This window comes from Rhinolophus hipposideros (genome assembly GCF_964194185.1).
Source record: "Rhinolophus hipposideros genome assembly, chromosome: 9".
NCBI classification, from domain to species: domain Eukaryota; kingdom Metazoa; phylum Chordata; class Mammalia; order Chiroptera; family Rhinolophidae; genus Rhinolophus; species Rhinolophus hipposideros.
Genome location: NC_138055.1, coordinates 82,453,420 through 82,480,669, shown reverse-complemented (window position 1 = coordinate 82,480,669; position 27,250 = coordinate 82,453,420).

Here is a 27,250-nt window from a genome sequence, read left to right as displayed (position 1 = left end):
ATTCACTATGAAGACTCCAGAGCTCCCCCAAGCCAAAGACCAAAAAAGGAAAAAGGACTCCTTCCTACAAACCCTCATTCATCCTATAAATGTATATTCTCTTTAAATAATTATAATTGCACATAAAAGAACTGAATATCATTCTGAGAAATTTCTCTTCTCTCAGATCTTTTAATAATAGGCACCAGAGAATAAAGATCTGAATATATATAACCTAAAGATATTAGGAAGAAAACCACATACATACACACACACACACACACAAAAAAAAAAAAAAAAAAAAAAAAAACAGCAACAACAACATAAAAAAAACCCTGCCCAGAGTTAGGGCAGGGTTTTCAGCCTGATATTCAGCCATGATGACCAATATGATTACCTCTATAAGCACCCTCTCTGCTTCCCCTGGAAAAAGAAGAATGAAAACTCCCTGTGTCCCCAGAAAGAGCATAAAGTTCCTTCTCCGTGCATCGTTTCTGTTTGCAAAGTACACCGACCCTAAAAGATGTGAGGTCCACTTCTGCTTCTGACAAGATGCCCCTGCAGGCTTTGGCTTCTCACTGGAGAGCAAGCTTCAGGAGAAGGATGCTCATTATTCGCTAAGGCTCAGTCTTTGCCTGTACCGCCCCCAGGAATAACTTACAGCTGTGTGGCCTCATGAACAGCGGCCCTGACACGGCTGACATGACAGCATCATACCCGGAATCCTGATCCACCCTCCCAGGAGAAAATGGAATGTTTGCTCTCTTCATGTTTCACCAAGACAGCCTCTTCAACTATTTATAAGATGAATAGAAATTTCCACTACTTCAGCTGACACAACTGGCTGCACCTATCAACTGATAAAAGAGATGCAACAGGAGCATTTAGGAAACCAGCTTTGGCAACAGCCAATCATAGAAGGGAAGGGGACAAGGTCTACGCCAAGGGAAATCCTCCACCAGCCACTGCTCTCTTCCTCCTCATCATTCTTCTGCTGTACCAGCCCCAAGTTTACAGCTTGTCTAGAATGGCTTTTGCTAATAACATTTGGCAAACATACCTGTAGCTAGGTGCCCATGCCTTACCTATACTTATTAAGGGCTCGTTGAAATTGTCACTGATCAGTACCACAGTGCCCTTCTTTTTCTGGAAAAGGGGCTGTTATCTCAAATTCAGTACTATTCAATTCAAAACAGATTGATTGAGGACCTTTGATGTACTGGTTCTGGGAATTTAAAGATTAATAAAATTAAGTCCTTGCCATCCAAAGGCTCAAAACCTAGTAGAAGAGCAGACAAACAGAAAATACTGACTGAGATAACTGCTCTGCCATAGGAAAACCAGAAAGGGAGAGGCTAGGTCATTTAACCCCTGCTGGAGGATCATTTTATTGATAACATATGCCGTGTACATTTCTCATTTAGTCCCCATGTGATTTGTCCTATTATTAACCTGATTTTTCAGGTCAGGAAACCCAAGCTCAGAGAGATTAAGTGATTTGCTCAATCTGATAAAACAAGTGGCAAATACAAAATTCAAGCAGCCAAATCTAACCAAAAATACCATACATTTACTCACAAAATTGTATGGTTTCTCAACAGCAATTTGTTGAGTTTAACGTTCATGAATATATTTATTATTTAAGAAATATTTGCTAAATGTCTACTATGTTCCAGGCACTAAAAGGGAAGGGACACAAACAGTATGAGGGTGTGGTCCTGGACTTCTGGCTCTCACCTTGGAAGAATTTTGAATAAGATCAGTCACTCCATCAGTTATTCTGGAAATATTTGTAGAATATTGTTATGTACTATGCACCATGTTTGGTTCTGAGAATATAGAGTGATAAAGAAAGAAAGAAAGAAAGAAAGAAAGAAAGAAAGAAAGAGAGAGAGAGAGAGAGGGAGGGAGGGAGGGAGGGAGGGAGGGAGGGAGGGAGGGAGGGAGGGAGAGAGAGAGAGAGAGAAAGAAAGAAAGAAAGAAAGAAAGAAAGAAAGAAAGAAAGAAAGAAAGAAAGAAAGAAAGAAAGAAAGAAAGAAAGAAAGAAAGAAAGAAAGAAAGAAAGAAAGAAAGAAAGAAAGAAAGAAAGAAAGAAAGAAAGAAAGGAAATGTCTCTGTCCTCCTGGGACTTAAATTCTGGAAACTATGCTAATAAGCACTTGTTACATTGAAGGTGGTAAGGGCTATGCAGAAAAATCAAGTTGAGTAAGGGGTCAGAGAGCAAGAGTAAGGGACTGAGGGGGGAGCTGGGCATTTTGAATCAGTTGACCAATAAAGCTTCTCTGAGAATAGGAAAACCTGAACAAGGAGGAGAAACAAGTTATGGGATCATCTATGTGAAGAGTGTGTCTGGCTTAGGCAGAAGCAGCAGCAAGAGCACAGCTCTGAGGCAGGGATGTACTTAGAGTGTACCACGAGTGACAACAGGCCAGATTGTAGGGAGAGAGACTGGGAATAGGAGAGGGTGGAGAGTCAGAACAGAGCACTCAGGGCTTTGTCATCAGTGTACCGGCTTCCCATTCTCTTGGCAAGGCAAAGGGAAAACACTGAAGAAGTTTGAAAAGAGTGACATGCTCTGATTAACTTTTTAACCTGACTCTGGCCGCCATGTGGAGAACTGATTATGGGGACACATGAGCAGAAACAGGAAGACCAGTTAGAAGACTATTACACAAGCCTAAATTTGAGATGATGGTGGGTTAAATTGAAGAGGAAACAGTGGAGGTTTTCCGATTAGGGATATATTTTTCATGGTAGTGCTGACAGACTAGATTCAATGTGGGCTGTGAGGAAAGAGAAAAGAGTAAATGCACTTAAATTCCTGGAATTGTGCCTGGAACAGAGATTGTGCTCAATATGTGGAAATTCTGTCCCTTTCTCTTAGAAGCCAACATATTATTTGGGGGAAATAAGTCACATGCTTGTACATAACTAATTACACACAGAGTCTATCAGAGGGCCCTTAACGTAAGTCTAACCTCGCAGCCACAACCCAACCATGAGCAGGTAGATGATATGCTACCTCAATTGTTTTAATCAAACTAGTAAGCAGCCTCTATTTGTGTTCAGATAAACCAAGTGGAAGAATAACTAAAACTGATTTTGTCAATTATGAGGAAGCTCCTATTCTTGGTGAAAGTGTCTGTTACTACCATAGGTAATATTGAGTTCTGTTCCTTTGCAAGAAAAGTCTACCATGGAACTCCCCCAAGCTAGGTCATGTTTCCTTGTTGCAGCCACTTAGTATCCCCGTTTCTTTCCATCACAACTCTTGTGAGTTTGAATTTGGTATATGTTTGATTCATATTTGCCACCACTCACCACTGCCCATCCCATCCTTCTTGACTTTGAAACATTTGTCTAGAAAAAAATAGAGTAGACATTCAAAAATAATGTTGGCAAAATGAATTAGTACGCCCATGTTCATTGCATCAATATTCACAATAGCCAAGTCGTAGAAACAACAAACTAAATATCCATTGACAGATAAATGGATAAAGAAAATGTGGTATATACATGCAATAGAATGCTTTTCAGCCTTAAAAAAGAAGGCAATTCTGTAACATGCAACAACATAGATGAAACTTGAGGACATTATGCTAAGTGAAATAAGCAGGTCAAAAGACAAATACTACATGATTCCATTTATATGAGGTACCTACAATAGTCAAATTCATGGAATGAAAAAGTGGAATGGAGGTCGCCAGAGACTGGAAAGAGGGGATATGGAGACTTATTAATCAAGGGGCATAATGTTTCAATTAAGCAAGATGAATAATAAAATCTAGAGATCTTCTGTACAATATTGTACCTACGTTCAACAATAATGTATTCTACACTTAAAAATTTGGTAAGAGGACAGATCTCATATCAATTGTTCATACCCTAATAAAATAATAAAATTAAAAAGAACAATAAAAAATGTGTTTTAAGATACATTTTATTCTTGAAGCAGAGAGCAAATGACTTCTGAAGAAAAAATGGAATGATATTTAATAAGTGATGGGTACTTAATTTGATTTTTAAATTCTTTTTATAATTAGTAATTGCTGTACTAGTAATACACAGGATTTGCTTCAACAGTACCAGAACTGCTGTGAAGAAATTGCTTCTTGCAAGCCATTTAGAACTTTAGGTCGTGGTAAAAGTTTATAGCAAGGATCATGAGATGCATTTTAGATTGATTGGGTATTGATTAGAATAATTGGCCTCTAGAGCAGGATACAAATGAAATGGGTCTCACTTGTTACCGCAGTAACCTCCTAACTATTTTTGCTTCAATCTTGCCCTCTTACAGACTATTTTCAACACAGGAGCTGAACTGATTCTTTTAGAATATAAATCACTCTTCTGCATCTCTTCCCATCTCTCTCAGAATAAATGCCACTGCCAAATTAAGTCAAACAGAAAAAGTCAAGACCCATATGACTTCACTCATCTGTGGGATATAAAACTGAAAGCAACAAACGAACAAGACAAACAAACAAAGAAACAAACACTCATAGACACAGATAACAGTTTAGTGTTTACCAGAGAGTAAGCGGGGTGGAAGGATGGTAGAAGAGGAGTCAAATACATGGCGACAGAAGACTTGACTTTGGTGGTGAACACACAATGCAATATATAGATGATGTATTATAGAATTGTGCACTTGAAACCTATATAATTTAACTAAGCAATGTCACTCCAATAAATTTAATTTAAAAAAATTTTAAAGAATAAATGGTCTACATAATAATGGTCTACAACACCTTCATCAGTTAGGAGCCTGGAAACAAAATGGTGGCAAAATTAAACTGGTAATTGAGGGAAGTTTAATAAAGGGACTATTTGCGAAGGTGAAGATGAAGGTTCAAAAAATCCATCATAGATGGTACACTGCACTGAGGCCACAACAGTGAAGAGCTCCTGCCATCCCTAGTCCTACTGGGGCAAGAGGAGAAAGCAGTCACCACTTACACGAGCCCAGGGGAGTAGTTTTCTGGAGAGGGCTGCCTGTCAGGAGCTGTGGCCTTTGGTAAAAGGCCTTTGGTAACAGGCCTTTGGTACAGTCAACAAGCAGCAACCCAGTAGGGAGGAAGCCAGGGAAATAAATTTCCTGACCTCACTATTCTCCAGCCCACAGGGATCTCTGTCTGTAATTCGTATTGGTTCAATCCACTGGAAGCTGGTGGGCAAAGGAGCTTGTTCATATAGTCCGTACAGATCTGCCTTTTGGGGCTCCGAACAGGGTGGAGAAGAGAAAAGAATGGGTCTGGAGAAGCCCATGGAAAATGGTCAGCTATTGCACTATGTGATTCGCCCCTGACTTCTTTGTTCCTTCTGCGACAGTCACCTTAGCTTCCTGGATCTATCTGGACACTCCAAGCACTGTGAAACTTAAGAGTTTCTGTATTTGTTGTTCTCCCTCTGCTTGAAATGCTTTTTCTCTAAATATCTACACAGTTCACTCCCTCACTTCAAGCTCAAATGTCTACCTGAAAAGCCGATTTAAAATTACAAACCACTTCCCCCAACATCTTAATCCTTTTAACCTTCTTCGACCTTTTCTTTCCCCCTTTTCCCATTGTATTTATCACATATTATATTGCATATGATATAGGATTACATACCACACTGTTTAACTTTTTATTATGTCTGTTGCTGATTATCAGCCTCCCCTACTTTCTCGCTAGAATACAGGCTCTAAGGAAATGATCTTTTAGTGTGTGTGTGTGTGTGTGTGTTTTTTAATTGGCATAGTCCAGTGCCTAGAAATGGTACAAAACGCATATGCAAATAGAGGGAAATAATCATCTTAAGTGCAATATTCAAATGCTCTCACAAATAGCATGTTGAATTTTGTTTATAAAAACAGATAGAAGTAAATATATTAAAACCAAGGAGTTTGGCTCCCTTGTCCATCCTGAAGAGACAGATTTAAGGTTGAGATTAAGTCTGACCAAAAGTTGAACGAATTTCTGTTTCTCCATAGGTGGCTTCACATAAGCTGCACCTGAAGTAGGTAATGATTTCATCTTCCGCATCAGCTCTTCCCCCACAAAGCAGGGACCTCTTGAGCTATGCCCATGTACAAATCCTCTGGAGTACTGAAAATGAAAGCATATTTTAATAGTGTCATTGATAGCCATAAAAGTGTTGCCAATAGAATTTATGTACATTACGGTAGCATTTTTTACACGTTGGTTTAGCCTCTAATAAGAAATTATAAGTAGGTTGTGTTTAAAGGCAGAGAACTGAAATATCCGATTTATTTGCAAGCCAAAGGAAGAAGCTTCTCTATAGAGACAATATCACAATATTTCATTTGAAGTCACCCAAAATGACAAAGAGATGATCTGCCTAGGGAGTCATTGACCTCATAATAGGAAGGAACTTCCTTTAAACTTCCCATTGAAGGAATATTTTTAAAGTAGGTTAGGTATATCCTTGAAACAAGAAAGCCTCTTCAGATGTCTAGTTTTTGTACCCATCAGTCTATTGTGCCGTTCAGCCCACTTTATCCAATTCACAAGAGGCATGTCTCCTGAGAGGTGATGTGGTTAGATAAAGGGCCGCTTCTGCACATCTTCCCCTTCATACAGTTCTACCTCCAGCAGCTCTTTTACCAGTTCACTTTTTGGATAAAAATCTACAGCATCAACCCAGAAAGTACAAGGTGACTTGAAGTTAGACATTTTCTTCTTTTCTTTTCTTCTAGTATGAGCCAGATGATGATTTTATATGTGTGTGAACATAAAGAACCATGGCTGGCTCACCAAGGTCAGACAATTCAATCTTAGCAAGCTGCTAGGCAGACAAGGAAGTCATGGAAAGAGGAATAGGTGTCTTTGACATATATGCATAATCAAGTCAAAATGTCACTTGATTTGGTGTCAATAGAACGAAAAAGCATAAGATCAAATATTGATCCATAGAAATTCCTAGGTGTTAGAATTTTTTTTCTTGCTTTTAGAGAATTAGCCCAGTAGACTTTCCAACACAGGGGGAATAACATGTAGATCTCAATATTAAATTGTGCTTTGACCAACTATGAAATAAATGTGTTTATTTGGAGATATTTTTCAGGTTCATTTTTCTGTCACTTTTCTGGTATGGTGCCTAGAGCAAAGCATGTGTGGACCATAGAAACCTTAAATTTGGAATACTTCATGCTTTTATAGAAAACCTGAACCATTCTTCCAAAAATAGTTTTGTTAGATGCATGCGATATTTTTATAAACATTTATAGATATAAGCACTACATAAAGTAAACAGCAGGACAGCTGAACCAAAGTAAAGAGAAAGGTGGCTAATCACTTTGAACTTACTAGCTAAGCTGTGACAATTAAAACATAAGTTCTATGTGGGCATCGATACCGATCGTTTTGTTCATCCTTGTATTTCTAAAGCCTAGAACAATGTTTGGCCCATTGGAGAGGCTCAAGAAGTAATGTTTATAAAACAAGTAAATAGCACAATCGATGAATGAATGAATAATCTTCCAAATCCAAATGAAATTTCCCCAGGAACTAGAAGACCTGTTCATCAGAAGGCACTTCTAGCTAGATCTCTCTTTTAAGAACAATGCTTTCCTTTGCTTTTAATATGCTTTTGCCAGGGACCCATATAAACCATAATTAGTTCTCCTGAATTGTCATGCTCACAGGGACAGTAATTTATAACTGATTACATAGTAATAAATTGGCTTTCTGACACAGACTAGTCCCATGTCCTATGAGATATAGGTTGTATCAACTAGTTTTTTCAGGGTTTCTTCAGAAAGATTAACCATGTACATTCTTACAAAATTCTGAAATTTTACAATTTCAGACGGCAACCTAGGGGGCCAGTAGTCAATCGCCAGCCCACTGTATAAGACCATGTAAAAAACACATACTTCAGGGCAGCCAGATGGCTCAGTTGGTTAGAGCATGAGCTGTCAACGACAAGGTTGCCGGTTCAATTCCCGCGTGGGATGGTGGGCTGTGCCTTCTGCAACTAAGATTGAAAATGGCGACTGGACTTGGAGCTGAGCTGTGCCCTCCACAACTAGACTGAGGGACAATGACTTGACTTGGAGCTGATAGGCCCTGGAAAAACACACCATTCCCCAATATTCCCCAATAAAAAAATTAAAAATTAAAGAAAAAAATTAAAGAAAAAATACTTCCTACTTTATGGACACTAATATCATCAGGAAAAGAATGTGTCATGATTTCAGTGCTCTGAAACATTTAGGGCACTTTGATCATCTCTTATTTTTCTATATTTCTATAGATTATTTTTCTATATAAGGACTCAATGAATGTGTGTATTTGCTCATCACTAAGACCTATTTAAACAAGGATTTTATGTTATTTTATCACTACAATCTTTCCTTGTAGTTGACACTGTCCTAGGGAAGAAAGTAAGGAAGAATGGAAGAATGCTTTTTCATCAAAAACCCCTGTTAAAATCTACCCTGATTGCATACATGCATGCAAGCCCTTGTTCTTTAATTCAGCCAATATATTTGGCGTGCCTGTGGGCACTGAGTTAGGTTCTGTTGTGTTAGTAAGCATATTGCAGTAAGGAGGATGTTGGCTAGTGACAATTTATTTGATAAATTCTAGCTAACTATTTTAGTTTGCTAAGGCTACCAGAACAAAATACCACAGACTGGGTGGCTTAAACAACAGATGTTTATTTTCTCACAGCTCTGGAGACTGGAAGTCCAAGATCAAGGTGCTGACAGGATTGGTTTCCTGTGAAGCCTCTCTTCTTGGCTTACAGATGGCCACGTTGCCTCTTCACAAGGTCGTCCCTCTGTGCGTGTGCGTTCCTTGTGTCTTTTCTGTGTCCAAATTTCCTCTTCTTATAAGGTCACCAGTCAAATTGAATTAGGGCTCACCCTAACAGTCTCATTTTAATTTAGTCACCTTTTTGAAAGGTCCTATCTCCATATATAGTCACATTCTGAAGTGGCAGGGCTTAGGGCTTCAACATATGAATTGGGGAGGGGGGGCACAGTTAAGCCCCAAAACACTAACTTAATGCTATATTAACAAAAGGCAATGTAAAGTATTTATTAGAGATATAGGCTTGAAGAAGCAGCAATAGAGGTAAAAGCAGGGTCATATCTCCATATGAGTTAGGTAGGTAGGAAAGAGGGTAGAAATGAATGAAGGCAGGCATGGTGGTAGGAAGGATTGGCATTAGAGGAAAGTGCCAAGAAAGGCAAAGTCAGTCTTGCCTTAAATACTGAAGGAACACTGGATCTCAAATGTGAATGTGTTTCCACCTCAGTCTTGTATAAACCAGACCATTTCCAAAGGAGAGATGGATTTACCACAAAACTCATGAAGCTCAACTTCGGCACCCCTCAAGGCTCTTTCTAGGACCGTTGATCTAATTGTTTATTCATAATCTTGTGCTCTTTTCATTTAAGAGGGCCTTGGACTTCAAATTACCTGGATCTGTCCCTGATTGCAAGTTTTTTCAGCCTTTTTCAGAGGAAGAAGTTTGGGGTATTTATTGGGCTAAACTCTTAGAAATGGATATTTAGTTGGGACAAAAAAATAACTTATGTATTATATAAAATATGACTCCTGAGTAATAGTCTTTCATTACAATAGCAGTTACTACATTCTGCATTCTTGCGAATCTGAATCTTCAACTGACTTTTGGCCACAGGTACCCAAAAAATGTTCTGGTCATGTACTAGTCTGTCCTCCCTCCCCCACCCTACCACCAACACACACACACACACACACACACACACACACACCCCGTACACATGTCTAATTTTATGCCAGCAATCAAAACTGGGCAACTAAAGTGTACAATGAATTTAAAAGGTAACTGTAGTTGAAAATACATGTTTGAAATTTTCCCATTTTCCTTTCCCAGGGAACCATCCTTCTCTCACTTCTTGTACAGTTGGATTAACAATTCCCTCTAGGTTCCCTGAGTGAGCACACTACCAGGCCCACCCAGACAGTGTGATGTTTTCTCATTTTAACATTAGCCAGAAAATTGTTTCTTTATCTAAAAAAAAAAAAAGTGCGATCCTCTTAGATGATACAAAAATGCTACTACGGAGTGGGCCTTTCCAGAGGCATTATACACGATGAGAATAAGTTTTATACTGTTCCCTTTAGAAGATTTTCTACATTCCTTTTTTTTTAATTTTTATTAAATTTATTGGGGTGGCATTGGTTAGTAAAATGATATAGGATACAAGTGTACATTTCGATAATCCATCATCTATATATCACATTGTGTGTTCACCACCCAGAGTCAGTTCTCCTTTCATCACCATTTATTTCATTTTTGAGTTTTGTATGTAGCTCTTCCTAAGAATAGACTTACAAGTGAAGATAGAAAGGTAACTCTTGGTCGGAAAGCAAAAGAAGGAAGTGAGATGAGATAGCAGAAGCAAGACAGTTCGATTTGCCTAACAAAGCAAAATTCCCGAATTGAGTTACTCTTAAAGCACTGTAATCAGCCATGTTTCTTAAAATGCCTGGGTTATATCTAGCCCCACTCACACTATGGTAATTATCAGCTGCCACCATGCACAAGTGCTGCGTTCCCTGCTACTTTTTCCCCCCAAAATGTCAGCTTGTAATCTGAAGGAAAATTACAAATCCTACTTTTTACGGAATGTTTAAAATAAACCCACAAAAGCACCAAACCTGTTACAATTACTGTCCTGCTTTAAGGACGAAATACCCCAGGTGGTATTTTATGTCTGCAACATCTATTTCTAAAGTTTAGCCACAATGAAAGGAGCAGTAGTGCTTTATATAATAGCAGACCAATGCCAGTTTTCAGAAGAAGTTGAAACTTCTCTAAGAAGCTTTGGGACTTTGTTCTAGATAAATACCTATAAACTACCATCACCACCAGTGCTACCTTAATAAGATACCACTACAGAAAAAGTTGCGGTATCATCCTTTGTATGATGCTAATAATAATGTACAACTTGACTCTCTTATTTAATAGGAACACAAAACCCATATCAAGTGGGCTGTTTCATGCTAGTGACAGTATTTCCAATTAAATTGCCAACATACCTTGCTTTGACAGGCCATCATTCTTTATTGTAGCAACTACTTTTATACCATACATCTTAGAGCCCTTATATTGTTCAGTTTGTAAAAGAAAAATGAAATATCAGTCAAAACATAATAGGTAGAGCTCTATGGAGAAAACGTCTTAGCATAACAAAATCCACAGGAGTTCAGGGTACCCGAGGCTTACAAGGAGATTCTGCCCAGAATGCTAAGCCTTGAAATGATGCAAGCAGATTGCTGAAAGATCCATAAACTCACCTTTCTTCATATACTTTAAGCTAGCTGTAGGAGACGAGGCTGAGGACTTGAAGGCAGTTCATGAAGAGTCTGGGGGATACTGAGCAAATCCCCAGCCTCAGTTTCCAGAAATGAAGATTCTAAGATTCTTTCCAGCTCCAACTTCCTGCAACAACAAGTTCCATAAAAGATGAAGAAAAAACTAGGTCATTTCATGAATTCAGTGCAATTCAGGACACAATTTCCAGTAATAGCTTCCTCCTTTCCCTTATAAAATATACCTCATCCCTATGTTTGTCCCGTGTTTATACATCCAAAAAGGGGAAGGAGTGCGAAAGGCAGAGCTGGTTTGCATCACATCTGCAATTCCCCACTAGCTGTGTGACCTTGGATAAAGTAGTTACCTTCTGAAATTCCAGTTTCTTCATTTATAAAAGCAGGATAATATTCTCCATCTTGTAAAGCAGGGATTATGATTACAGATATTTCTAATCCATCTTTTATTGTCCCTTCAATCTAGCAGCATTCAATAACTAGTAATTTGAGAGGAGACAGATCCTTCAATTCTAGTCACTTTCCGTTCCAAGTTCTCTGACAAATTAATTCCAGAATAAGAATACATATCTCTGATCATTTTTATTTCTTTGCTCACACATCCTTTGTAACACTATTTTTAAATTTAAATTAATCATTAGAATAGCTGGTATTTATTAAACATTTGCTTGGTAGGTCCTAGGTAATATGTCAAACACGATATATCAATTTTCTCATTAACTATTATCATAGGTGTGATTTTTCAGTTATTTGTGTGATATGTTGGTTAATATATATCTCCCTAACCAGAACATTGACTCCACGATGTCCGGCTCTTAAAATACAGGCACTTGAATACTGTCTACTAATCGAATAAATGGATGGATGAATGAATGAATGAATGAATGAATGAATGAATGAATGAAGCCCCCTATAATCATCACAGCCAAAAGTACTTTCTTTCTCTTTGAAATCACATACTACTTCCTTATGCCCCTAACCTATTGGGTATTGTATTATAATTACTATGCCTGCGTTAAATTTGGTGAATGACAACAAATCAATTCTAGCTAGGTGACTTCTGTTCTTACCAAGGACCTGTACTAGAATATTTCAGGATCAAAAACAAACAAACCTGGCAAAATTAGACACTAGGAATATAGGTACTATGCATTGACACGGGAACAGGAACAATATAAATACTGTGCCTCCATCTATAAACCCAATATTTTGTGGAAATCTTTCTCCCAATGCCGTCCCTCAAGAGATGTAAGTAACTCTGAAATAAGAAGCTTAGCATTCAGCCCAAGCATATGACCAGGTTACAACAGCCCATCCGTTGTCTGGGTTCATTTATCTGATCTTCCTGACTGCAAGATTTCCCATCCTCTCCTCTCTTTTGTGCATCGTTCTTAAATTCCAGACCCTTTCCTTAAAACTGAATTAATAAGTGTGCTCCCCTCCAAGAACCTGGAAGGGAGCTTGTTCAAGCAACCTTTTTTTTTCTTATTTAGCACTTATTCACTAGAACAAAATAGGTCCGAACATGAGATCTTGGATCTTGGCTTCAAGGGACTTATGCATTAAAGAAAATAAAGCATGTGCTTTAAATATCTGTAATTCCAAGGAGAAAGATATAGGTGGCATAAGACATAGCTGTAATGGAAATTAGTAGGATTTAGGAGTACAGGGACGAGGAAAAGGACGTACCCCGAGACAGATGGCATTAACAAAGGTGTGGAAGTCTAAAAATTCTTCTGATGTCTGTAAGGAACATTAGGTAGCAGAATTTAATTGTGTGATTAATTGTAGTATTACTGTTATTAATATATTCCTTTTGAAATATACAAGTATAATGATGGTTCTATTCTCATACTAAAGAAGAAAATAATTATACAGAGTCCATTAGGTTGCCGAGTGATTACATTGGTTAAGTCATATTTTTACTATGATAATACCACATTCCACATATTAGTCACTGACAATTATTTTTGTGCTCAGTATGTCCACCCTTTTTGTCATAGAATAAGGCCCAGGGATTTGGCAATGTCAAATTGCATTGAGCAAAAAGAGGACAGATTTTGCATAAATATTTAAATCTTAGACACAAATTCATAACTCTGGGCACTGTAGACAACTGAGGTAATTGGAATCTCTCTAGGTCAATTTTGAGTCCAAATCTTGTTTTTAAAATAGTCTCAAAAAACTTGACGTTGGGGCTCAACATCTCTGGATTGATATTTTATTTTGTTTTTCCTTTTGGGTTAATTGTTATTTTAGTTGATTTTGGTTTAAGTTTTCCCCTCTTGGATATGTCCTATAAGCCTAAATCAGGCTTATGGCATTTTGCATTCTAATGATGTCTTATCTCGGCTGTACAACTGTTATCTCATCTAAATCCCACAGCTGTGTCACTTCCTAACAGCCACCACCCCTGCAAGACAGCTGTTGCTCTTAATTAGAGGGAATAAAACAGATGAGCATTTGAGAAACTAGCCAGAATGATATGCTGCTACACAAAGAATCCGTTTACATTTGTTCCCAAACTATTTGAAGCTAGAAAAGGCAGGGCAGGAGACTCCATCAGAAATACATGTGTGGAGTTCCTCAGTCTGCCACCCAAAATTTTATGACTGAAATTGCATAGAGCCTAGCTGACTCTTGGCCAGTCCAAATGAAAGTTCCACCTACAAAAACATTGAAAAGTAATTTGAAATCTCTAGTAAATTTTCCTGATGAGTTGCCAAAGGAGAATTCTGTCATTAATCTCAGTGAAGCTTGCTATAATCCACTTTGTACTTCTCACCTTCCTCAGCCTGCATAACATAGCAGTGACCCAGTACCTAGTGACATGCTACTCAAAGTGTGGTCTGTGGACGGATAGCATTGGCATCACCTGGAAACTCATTAAAAACTCATGCTTTTAGGTCCTACTCTAGACCTATTGTATCAGAATCTGTATATTCACAAGATCCCAAGGTGGTTAATATGTACATAATACTTTGAAAAACACTGCTCTTGTCTCTTGGTTCTCATGCTTCAGTGTACATAAGAATCACCTGAGGGGCAGCCGGATGGCTCAGTTGGTTAGAGTGGGAGCTCTCAACAATAAGGTTGCCGGTTCAATTCCCGCATGGGATGGTGGGTTGTGCTTCCTGCAACTAAAGACTGAAAACGGCCACTGGACTTGGAGCTGAGCTGCGCCCTCCACAACTAGATTGAAGGACAACAACTTGGAGCCAATGGGACCTGGAGAAACACACTGTTCCCCAATATTCCCCAATTAAAAAAAAAAAAGAATCACCTGAAAACATGATTGCAGTGCAGATTCTGGGGCCCTACTCCAAGAGTTTCTGAATCAATAGGTCAGATATTTGGATGCTGCCATGATTTGATAACCAGAACCTCAGATTTTGATCTTAGTCCATGAAAACTAAAATCTATCTCACCCTGCACTGTTCTTTCTCTAGTATCATTTTCTATTATCCTTTTTCCCCGTTTTTTTTTAAAGATTTTATTGGGAAAGGGGAACAGGACTTTATTGGGGAACAGTGTGCACTTCCAGGACCTTTTTCCAGGTCAAGTTGTTGTCCTTTCAGTCTTAGTTGTGGAGGGCGCAGCTCAGCTCCAGGCCCAGTGCCGTTGCTAGTTGCAGGGGCGCAGCCCACCATCCCTTGAGGGAGACGAACCGGCAGCCTTCGTAGTTAGGAACATGGAGTTCCAACCACCTGAGCCACCAGGCCCTCCCCTCTCTCCACTTTTTAATGTAAGTCAATCTAGCATGTCAAAAATTATATATATATATGTTTATTTGTTCCTGTCTTATATTTCTCCTCTAATTGATCTTTCTATAACTTTTTCTCTTCCTTCATGTCACAGTCTTCCCTGTCATCTTCTAAGTGTGTCATCCCCTCATTCAAATTTCTCAATCTTTACATAATGAAAAATATCACAGAGATCAAGCTAGAATAAGTCACTCTTAGCACTGGAATACTTTTAGGTAACTTAATTACTTAAGGCTTATCCAAGGTATGCAAGCCAAAGAAAAACTGCTGACTGATCTTTTAGACAATTATGAAACAATTTATTTGTTCTGGCCTCCCTTTCCCAATGGCTACTGAATCAGGGTGAAGGTTAAAGGGTCAATTCAAGGTTAAGCAAGGAGAAGAAATGTAAGCAAAGAAACACAGGAATGGGGGGAGTGGTGATTAAGACACACCTCTGATAAGGAAACATATAGCTATCTGCAGGTAGGTAATGTCGTTTCAGAGAAAGAGTTCTGGACTTGGAGGCATAGGATGTAAATTCAAGTTCTTCTCCAATCCTCATGGGCACTGTGGCCTTTGTGTAATAAATAACCTCCAGTGAACTCAGGTTCTTGTCTATAAAATGCAAAGAATACCTATACTACCTGCCTCACAGGGCATTTGCAAGGTTCAATCCTCATTGATAAAATCAAGTCTTCAATAAGATTTTAATTGCATAAACATTTGCTGAATGAATTAGGCTGATGCAATGCATATAGAGGAATGAAGAGAGCATAGTCCTTTTCAAGGAGACCACTGTCTAATGATGGATACAGATATGCAGACAATAATTGAATTAATGAACGTTGTGCTAAAAGTATAACTAAACTACAGAGGGAATCCTGAGGAATGAACACAGTTTTTTAAAAAGGGGGCAGTGATGCCCATCATGAATTTGCAAGTTCTTTTCAGTGTTATGCTAAAAAAAATTTTATAGCATTTTAATATTAGTGAAACTGGAGGGCAACTGAGTCTGGGACTCATGCTGTCTGTGCCTCTCAGCCAATAACCAGCACAGGAGTTGGGTCATAGAATAAGCATTTATTGTCAGAGCCCCAGTGGTCTGAGAAGGCAGCAGGTTAACACCTCCAAAAACTGCCTTAACGTTCTCAGATCTACTGGGAGTATTTAAGGGAAAAGCTGGACGTTCCTCCAGAGGCTACGTAACGGTTCGAGGAGTCTGCATGGAGTGTTCCCTGTGGCAGCGTGGCTCTCTGGTGGTATCAGAGACCAAGGAACAATGATAGGATTAGCCTGATAATTTTCTAAAACAGGGAATTGGGACAGGGGACATTCCGAGCTTAAGCCGCAGGGGGATGATCTATTGTTAGGCTCTAGGTAGGTCAAGGAAAGGTGAGGCCAGGGACATGGAGAGGCCTTTACTATGGGGCTGCCAACCGGGCCCTGCTTCATTAGGATTAATTCTGCTGATATTGATGGTAATAACAACATTTATAATTGGTCTAGCAAAATTTTTGTATTATTGGTGTGTTGAAAAAAAAAGTGCTAGTAAATGGGAAGTGTTACAGTTTGATGAAGAAAGTGTAAGACAAATTCAGAGAGTGGTCAGGAGACTTTTTCCCACTCCAAAATACCTGCCTTCAGAGATGTCAAAGTTATTAAATATTTAGCATTCACTCAGGCTTCATTCCAAAGTAAGAAAATACTAAGCCTCTCATGAGAATATAAACTCTCATTATAAGCAAAGGGGTGGTCTGTTTTGCTCACTGCTGTACACCCAGTGACTAGAATGTTACCTGGTACATCAATGGAGCTCAATAAGCATTTGTTGAGTGAAAACATGAAAAAATAAGTAAGTTCTGTGGGAAGCAAGTGACTGGCTAGACACACACATGTCTGTTCTGTATGTGAACCGCATATTTGAAGTAAATACATGGCATTCTAGGTTTCAAACATGGAATAACTTTTATATATTGTGAATATTTACAGATTATAATTTGTACTTAAAACTATAAATCATTATCTAGTTATTATCAAGGACAAAGGAAACCAGAATTGTAAGGTTCTCTTGCTAAAGGTATTTCTTTAACTACTAATTTTTTAATTGCCTTCATATATATCTCTTCTCATTTTTTTCCAGAGTACTGGTAATATATGAAGTTAAATAACACTTCAAAGATGGATTTCTGTGACTTTTCATCTTAAAACATTTCTCTCTAAGGAATAGTTTTTCTTGACTTTTCATACATTGCCTTATGTAACTTCCAGAGTCATCCCTCATCTACAAAATGCAGGTGTTGGGAAAGATGACGATAGAGGCCTCTCTCTCTGCTCTAATACTCTGTGCATACAGTAGCTATCTCTACTTTTAAAGAAATAATTTCTATAAAAGGCTTTGGAGAGCCAAGATCTTCAGTCTGCCCTTAAGTAATTGTGCATCGTTGTCTTTTATCTTTCGTTTTAATTTTTGTAGCTTTCATTTTGTTAAAAGAAGAAGAAACTACAAAATAGCTTTTCTTTAAAAGAAAAGATACCATACTCTGGTTTCTCTTCAGATCGTATAAATCTTTCGCCTTTTTAAAAGAAAAGATACCATAACTACTTTGGGTAGGAAAACATAGTTGTATATAATGCAAAGATGAAATATAGGTGAACATAATACCATACTTATAATTAGTATTATAGATATTCCCCTTTTTCCCCTTTACAATTAACAAGAAACTTTTCTTTGGATCCCTATTTGAACACTTTATTTCATACGAATTCTCATAATTTGACTACTTCCAAAAGTCCAAGGACATACATGTAAGGGAATAGTCATAAAATCAAGGCAGTTATTTCCTCTTTTCAGAAACAAGCCTAGGCCAAAAATATTATCATAGGAGATTTTCAGAAAAAGTGAAATAACCACAGTCACACACACACACACACACACACATATTCAGGGCTAATACAAAATATTAATAGAATGTCTAAAATCTTCCACAAAAACTCAATATATGACAGGGAAATAAACTAGGGACAAAGGAGTAGGTTCCAGCCCTCAACAGAGAACTTAGATCTGAGGTGACAAACATAGAATGTGGTAGGTTATCTGCAAAGATAATTCTTTCCCACAATTCTTTCCATTCCTTTCCAATTGATTTTCCCTTCCCCTTGAATCTGAGCTGGCCCTGTGAACAATAGAATGGGGATAAAAGTGAGAGTCCTGGCCTTAAGAATCCCAGCAGCTTTTAGTTTCACCCTCTTGCATCCTAAACCACCACAGAAGAAGTCCATTACTCTGCTAAAGAGAGAGGCCACCTGAAGAGAGGTCCTAGATGGAGGACCACCTAGGCCTCAGCCTTTTCTTCTAGTCCAGCTGAGGCCATCTGGGATCTTCCAACCAGGAGCGCCATTCCAGCCAAATCACATGAAGCAGAAAGAGCCACCCCACTAAGTCTTGCTGAAATAGTCGTGGGCAAATACCTGAAATAACTAATAACTAAAACAAAGAACAAAAAGCTGTAACAGCAGCTAACTAAGTCAGTGAACATTCAAATTGTTCATTCAGTGAAGTATATTAAATAACTATATCCCAATCTTGGGCTATTATTAGACGTGAAGAGAATGCCTGCTTTAGAGGCACACTCAGGGTGCTAGGGGAGAGTGTGGACCCACCAAGTACCGACCCCTTGGAAGCTGATCTGCAGCCTGGTCCAAGGAAGAGCCCAAGAGGAGGTGGCAGTTCGGCTGTGTGTGAAAGCTGAGTAGGAGTCTCCCAAGCCAGGATTTGTGCTGGGAGAGAAGTACATTTCAGGGAATCGGTTTCATTTGTGCAGAAAGTTTAAACCCCTTGTCAAAGCCCAGCGTACAGGAACTGGGTCTGTGAGTATCACCTGCTAAAAGATTCATCTTCTTCCGAAGTTAGACAGATAGGAGAAAGTCTATTCTTCTTTGGGGTATAAATTTGTTTGCTGTTTGCCAGAACTTTCACTCTGCCTCCAACTTTGGGGACCTATAAAGTGGCTGAGAGAAAGAAATTCATGTGACAAATGGTCAGACTTAAAGCGAAATGTGTATGCTTTCTCTCTCTCTCATCTTGCTGTAGACTAAAGCTAAGTAAAGAAGATTGTTTTATTTATCTTTGCTCAAAAACAGTTCTCAGCGTTCTTAATTGGAGATATAAAAGCATGTTGCTGTTTATTATGGAAGAAAAAATAAATTTTTCTACTGACATTTATGATTTTAAAGGTCAAACATCTTTTATTAAAGTAGGCAAGCTAGTTTATAACTCATATCCAGCACTAGGTAAGCTGGCAGATGAAGAACGCTGGAACTGGGTAAAACTACTTGGCCTAGTTTTAGAATGTTTATAGACATTTATTTCTACTTTGTATTAATTCTTTGTGCATTTGCAACACCAAAGTTCAAGTTTTGGAAGGCGTCTGCAATCCAGAAGCTACTGAGAAACTTAGGCATGAAAATCTACCCTTTGAGAAGGCGTATTTTTTCTTCCCTCTTCGCTCCATACTGTACCTATGTCCTTATTTCTCGAATTTGAGACGTGAGGATCTGAGCATGGGGAGAATGCCTCCACCTAGTTATGTGCTGCTTGGATTAGAACCGTGGGTCTCAAAGGGAGCAGGCTGTTTGGGGTATGGTGCTGAGCGCTTTATAGGTGTTACCTTACTTCATCTCAAAGCTCCTCTGAGTTAGGTATGAAAATCCCCATTCTATAGACCAAGGACCTAAGGCTCAGAAAGGTGATTTCATGTTTCCCAGGAATGCACAGCTGATAATCACACCTGTCTGATTCCAAATTCTATGCTGTTACACTCTATGCTACAGTTTCTCCCTAAAGACGTGTGAGGTGCATTTAACTTCTAGAATACCGATTGAACCTCTGCATTCAGAAAAAGAGAAACATTTTTAACAAAGTCAGAAACACTGGCATAAGAGAATGTGCAACATTTGACCTGCGCTTTAAAATGACTATAGAGAATGTGATGAAAATAATCAAAAGCACATAAAAGAGAGGAGACAGGGAATCAGGTAGAAATAGCATGACTTTGGGACCTTCTAGAACTGTTGGAATCGCAGTTTAAGCTCTTGCTAGTTTGTGAACTTGTGCGATTTATTTAGGTTCTCTGAGCCACAGTTTCCTGGATTATAAAATAAAAATAGTAGTACTTGCTACATACCTCCAGTCATTAGGACTACTAAATTGTGTAATTTCTGTAAAAGCACCTAGCACAAGGCTGCCTCATTTTTGGTGCTCAGAAATGTCAGCTTTTTTCCTTCACTGCAGAAACTGGGGGGAAAACACAATTGTAAAATTTTCTCAGCTGCAAGTAAAGATCTCTGGTTTGAAATGTGAAAAAGAAAAGAAAGAGCAGGAACCCTTTTCTGTAATCATAAAAGTATTTTCCAGCAATGGTTGAAGAAGGACACTTGCTCTCAGTTATGTTAAGAGCACACTTGGAACAAGATGCTGAAGACAGTAAGAGAGGTTATTAATGGATAAGGGAGGTAAATAGGTCGAGTGGGCTCAAGCAGGAAAACTGAGGGGAACCCACAGGCCTGGCCAGCTCTGGGACGCAAAAAGGAAAATGTGCGAAAAGTTACAATAACGCATTCCTGCCCTCAGCTGGAGTGGGACCAGCTGTGTCACTACCACCACCACCCAGCAGGTCAGAGCAGCTGCCCAGCTACCCAGACTAATGAATATTCATTATGTGCCTACTGTGTGTGGGTCAAGCTCTATGCTGGACAACAGGGATGCATGGTGAACAAAACCAGGTCAGAGAGGCCTGTGAGCATATGCAGCTCTGTTCATTGAGTGGGTGAAGTCATGAGAAAGTGTTTAACCTACGACATTGATCCCTGAAGTATGACGTTTCATGCAATTTCTTGCACAGAAGCTAGAAAGAAAATACTCCCTTTAAGAGATACAGGTTTTGAGCACTTATTACGTGCCAGGTGTTATATTAAGGGCTTCATTTAATTCCCACAAGAAGTCTATCAGTAGGTGTTGTCATTCTCCATTTTATAGATGTGTAAACCAAGGCGTAGCGGCATTCAGTGACTTGCTAAAGCCGCAAGATCTTAAGTTCTGGAACTGGGATCTGATCTCAAAATATGCAACTCCAGAGCCTGAACTCCTGGTGAAAGACCTAAGCCTGATTATAACACTCCAAAGAGATTTTTCTGTTTTAATTGCATCTGTTTCCCATAAAAAGATTCTTTATGTTTTTATTCAGAAATCAAGAATTCACTACCAATACTTGTTAAAGTGTGGGTCAAAGACAAGAGAGTGTAACAGAATCTGCTCTTCCTCACAAGTTAATTTGTAAAGGTCTCTCAGCAAGGTCAGCATGCTTTTTTTCATGTACACTCTGCTCCTTTGCTACTCTGTGTAAAGGCGTTTGTAAATTATTCTAGTTATCTTTAGAATACTTAAAATTACTCTCTGGCATTTCTATAATCAACAAGAGGTAATCAGATGATCTTTTTTTCTAACAATGAGCCACTTCCTGTTCATTATACTTATTATGTTTGTTTGTGGCATAAAACCCATTTTCTCTGATGAAGGTCACCTGTGGGTTGGTGTGGAGGATTTCTTTCCTCCTATTTAAACCACTTTACCAGTTTGGGGCATTTGTGTAACTGTTATTAATTATGGCCCTGTCTCAATCATTCATGGAAGAAATGATAGCCCCTGGTTCCTTTAACCAGTCATTGGGTTATTCATAGCTCAAAAAATAGCACCAAGTTCTAAGTCCTTCCATATTCAGAGGCTTTTAACAGATAAATCATATCTATGCTGTGTATACCCACCCATCTCAAAGGAAGGCAAATGTTCAAATCAGAAGCTACCATATGTCAGAGGCCCAGAAGAGTTAAGTCTCGAGTCACTTTTGTAGAACTTTTGGTTGCCCTTGTTTGGGAACTGGAGTCTTCTTAAATAACTGTCCAATAGCCCCAGGCTGCCTCTCCAACTTTATGCACTGAACGTGTTGGCTTTTCCAGAGGAGAAAGAGCCATTTCCTTTATTAGCCTAGAGTACAAGGTCATACCTTTTATTCTCCACGCATCTAAGGTAAGAGGCTGAGGGAACTGCAGACACCTTCCCACCCCAATGTGAAAGAGCCTTTCATCCCTTACAGAGGATCCTGCTGGGCTTTGGTGCCCTGCATCTATTTCCTTTCTGTTTGATAATAGTATCCTGAGTTTTGTTCAAGTACCAGATCCTCCCTCATTCAATCAGTGTGATTCAAGGGAAACTGATCCGTCCTTTGCTTCAGGGATAGGCTTTGAATGGCTTCAGTCAATCAAAAGACCCTATTCCCATGTCCCTACTGATGAGTTAGACATGGGATTCTAACCCAACTCAGACCAATAACAGGTGAGGAGATATTTGATGGAAGCCTCTAAAAAATAACACCCCCTGCTCTTCCATTGACATCCTCTACTCGAGGGATGTGAATAAGAACATTTATGGCCTTTAGAAGCACTGACAACTATCTTGCATTGAGAGGAGCCAGCTGTGGTCCAGCTGCTGGATCCAGTCTTACCTATTCAATATTTTTGCTTTTACAGTCCCATGAGCCATGAATCTTTCTTACCTTAGCCATTGAGTCATAGTATCTGTTATTTGCAACCTAAAGATTCCCAACAAATACATCCATTACCTTGACCACAATTGGGCAGTACCCATGCCACCATGCCACATTGTGGAATCTTTCTATGCACTTTCCTCATCTTACTGAATTCTCCTAAAATCATAAACTTTTACATGTTCTTTTCTGAGTTCTAAAAACAAATAAAATGAGCTATACCAAGAAGCTTATTAAGAAACTTTAAAATTGTCTGTATTCTAAAATTACCATCTTGCTTTTTATTGTCCTCATGTGGTTCTGGTCTAATTATATTCATATTTCAATCCTCTACATGAACAATCACCTGCCAGCATTCAGTAGAGATCTCATCAGCTCCTAAACCAAAGTAAAGAGAAAGGCTGCTTGGGCCGGCACCTATAGCTTTTCTGATTTTGCTTCCCCTCCCTTCTCCTACACCCTTTTCCTCTATACTTAGAAACATTGCACTCAATTCTACCAAGGAAACCATGCTAATCTGGAAGTATGGGCCCTTTTTTGTATTTTTTTTCTTATTTACAAGACTAGGACCCAAAGATGACCACAAGAAATCAGCCAGCCATAGTGTCTACTCCACGCTCACCTCTCAGATCACATTGAGGCAGCACTGCAACTTTTTTTTAATTGTATCCAACTCTGAAATCTCACAGTCTTGATCCTCAGCAATGATTTCTACATTACCAACTACTTTCTATCCTTTTCCTTCAATTAAAAAAAAAAAATCCTTTGTCCCCCAGTTGAATAAACTCCCATTTTAAAAATATTATTATCACTTCATCAGTGTCATTTATCACCTCTCGCTATTTAGCATTGGACACACCCATCCATTACCATGGCTCTAAGCCTGCTTTACCATAACTATTCCCAGGAATGTCAGGTTTCAGTTAATCTTGGTGCCCTTTTACACCGACATTTTTGTGGAACTGCAGGGCCTAGGAACATTAGGAGAGCCAATAAGGATATTGTAGTTTGAGTTTGACACTATGAAAATCAATTCATGTAGGCTGCCATCCTCATAAAACTCAACTGTGGGTTTTGATAGAAGTGCCTTTCACAATCACTATTAGTTGAACTTTGGGGGTTTCTGTTTCCTGTTAAAAAGAAAAGAAAGAATCAAAATCAACAATCATGTTTGCTCTTGCAGTACTCACAAAGTTCTTAGCCATTTGTAATTTAACAATAATTATAGAAATTTTCTGCTGAAATACAGAGACACAGCATCTGGAAGTGACGGGGGCAGTGCAGGGGAATCAGCATTCAAGACAATAAATTCAGTAAAAGATAGGTCAAATGACACACAGACAAGAAGCATTTATTTAACAAAGAAAAGCTTTTGAGCATCAGCAGATGGCCCGTGTATTTTTCATAGATATACATCTATATCTATTCATAGATATACATCTATATATATATGTATATACATATAGATAGATACTTAACTGTCATATTACCACATTATATTAATATAGGTGTGTCTAGGTGCCTGGATTTCTTCCAAGAAGGGAATTCTCTCCCAGTGAGCATACTCCATGGGAAATCAAATTAAAATCATCCTAGTCACACTCTGTGGCGTAAGAAGCTTTTTCCTGATGACCAACCTCCCCCAGAATAATTCAAGACCCCCTGCCACATTTCCAAAGTATTCCACTGTGATTGTCAAGCCACTCATTAGATCATCTGTTCAGTGTTTGTCTCCCATGCAAGCACGATAAAGGCAGCCATCATATCTGTCGTGTCCAATGCTACATTCGTAATGCCAACCACAGTGCCTAGCGCATAGAAGATACTTAATCAACATTTGAGAGGACAGGTGGGCGAAAGGGAAGAAAGAAGGAGAGAGGGGAAGGATTGGTTCTTTGCTTAGTGTGTTATTTGTTGCTGTGTACAAAAATACCCTACAATTTAGCAGCTTTAAACAATACACATTTATTATCTCCCAGTTTCTGTAAGTTATGTAGCTTAATGAGGCCCTCCTGCTCAGTCTCTCACAAGACTGCACTCAAAGTGTGAGTCAGGACTACAGTCATCTCACAGTTCCCCTGGGGCGGGGTCCACTGCTAAGCTTACAGTCACCAGTTGTTGGCAGGATTCAGTTCCTTGTCAGTTGTTTGAGGACCTCAGTGACTTGTTGGCTGTTGGCCAGAGACTGCACGCCCCCTCCTTGCACATGGGGCTCTCCATAGGACAGCTCACTTCAGCTGGCTTCATCAGAGTGATTAAGACAGCCAGAGAGTACCAGTTAGAAGAAAGTCACAGTCCTTTATAACCTAATATAAGAAGTGATACACCATCCCTTTTGCCATATTCTATTTGTTAGAAGCCAGTCATTAAGGCCAGGGCACACACCAGGGCATCAGTACCAGGGTTTGGGAATAATTGGGGTCCGTCTTACAAGGCTACTTCGTTCACTTACGCATGAAATCTGAATACAAGGAAATGATTAAAAGAGTCTCCTGGTCAGCAGAACTGGACTAAGTTAGACTATTGTATCCATCTCCACAATAGGGAGAACCACTCTCACTATGGCTATCATAATCCACCTATTTCGCAAATATATTTTAAAGCAATTATTGTGTCCTCAAATACCACCTGACTTACAGGTATCCTTTGGAAGTGATTTTAACAAAGTTGACTTGTACCTTAAGGCAAGGCTCTTCTACTCCATCTAAGAAATTGAAATAATCACACTTTGGTAACTGAAAGGAAATCTGGACAGAAGACACACATTCCAATAGAGAGTAAGTGTGCTACATTCTCTGTATTTCTCCTGACCCACAGGACATACTGTGTGGTCTGTAAGAGAAAAACATGTAAATGTAGGCAAAATTCCTGAGTAAACCAAGGAAAGTATTTGTGGGTGGCTTAAAATGGGTGTGTCTCTTTCCGTGGAGGGATGGGTGTGCCACAATCTTGACCAGCAAGTACATGCTAGTGGAGTCTTCCTTCCATAGCTCTGTAGTCTAATGCCTGCATTCCAAATAAGCAACCAGCACATTATTATATATACTCTAGTCTTAAAACCTTCTTAGATCATTGCCCCTTTCATTTGCTCTGGAATCTGTTAAGTGTTTGGATGGGGCCCAAGCAAGCAGTTACATGGAAGCCCTTAAAAACTCTCTGATAGTGTACCTCTTTAATTATGCATCTTTTTCAGAGGCTCTGAGCCAAAGAGAAAAGAATTAGAGCTGGTGACTGTGTGTCCCGGTGGCCCTGAAAACCCGTTGGCTGCTGTAGAAGCGCTTGGAGTTTTCGAAAGCTTTATCATAATCCAACCATCCTCCCAAATTCTGAGTTGCTTTTATATAGGCATATTCAGAGGTCAGTCTAAAACCCAATGTCACTCCAGAGAGAAAGGCATGATCTGTTTTTTAAACCCCAAACTAAACCCCCAACCTGGTAATTTATGCAGAGTATAAGGACCATGAGATGCCATCAAGCAAAGTCCAATATCCCAAATAATCTCTCAGGATTTCCACTAACACATTTTCTGTTTACAAAGGTGAAATTGTATCAGAATAGTTTCTGCCACACTACCCATGTGACTGCATCATAGCATGCCCTCTAGCAGAGAAAGCATTATTATTTTGCTAACAACCTCTCTTTCTGAAGGGTCTATCTTCTCCATGATCATTGTCACTCAGTAACAACATGAGTTACGAGCTGACCATCTCTTTATATATTCTGTACTCAGAGGAGCAATTTCCCTGATAAATCCACAAGGTCACAGCCAAGCCATTAACTTAATGACTCAGGGTGAAGTTCCTACTGGGTGGAAGTGTCTGTAAATAGCTGGACAACAAGAGTACAACCAGCCTCACAGGTGAGAAGCTCCCATTTTCAGGTACTGATCTGAGCAGTGTAGTCCCCAGTCTATGGAAAACCGTCTTTCAGGCATCAGCGTGTTCTGTGCTCAAACTTAGATGCTGAAAATCTGTTTCCAATGAAGCACGCATTTATTGTCTCATTCTCATTTTTTCTCATACAGAAGACCTAAGGCATATTAAAAACAAATAAGCAAAAAATAAAAGACTGCTTGATTTACATTCAGTAATGCACGTTCAGATTTTGGCCTACAAGTAACACTTTCTAGAAAAAAAAAAAAACTTCTTATTTTCTTTTACTTCATAAACTGCCTTAACCACCCTGGGCAGATCCCCTTTGTTGGGGAGTCAGAGAATTGAAGACATCCAGATGTATGCACATAAACAAAATTTGGAAAACTCATACAGGATTACCATGGCTGAAGTAATCTATAGCTATGTCGAAATGGTCACCAAGTAAAAGCTTAGTGCAGAAATTTAGGATTTATTCCAAATTTCCAAGCCTCAGTTTATTGATCCATAAATGGGAACAGTAACACTAACCTCTTAGATCTGTTGAGAGAAGTCAAGGAGATCAAGTGTGTATAGCACACAACACAGTTCATCTCCTTCATCTCTGAACAGCCAAAGTACCAGCCAGAGTGACATGTCAGACAACTCGCAGACACTATCAGGCAGAGCTGAATGCAATCCTAGTTCTGCTTACTAGTTCTGCGAACTTGAAGAATGTACATAAC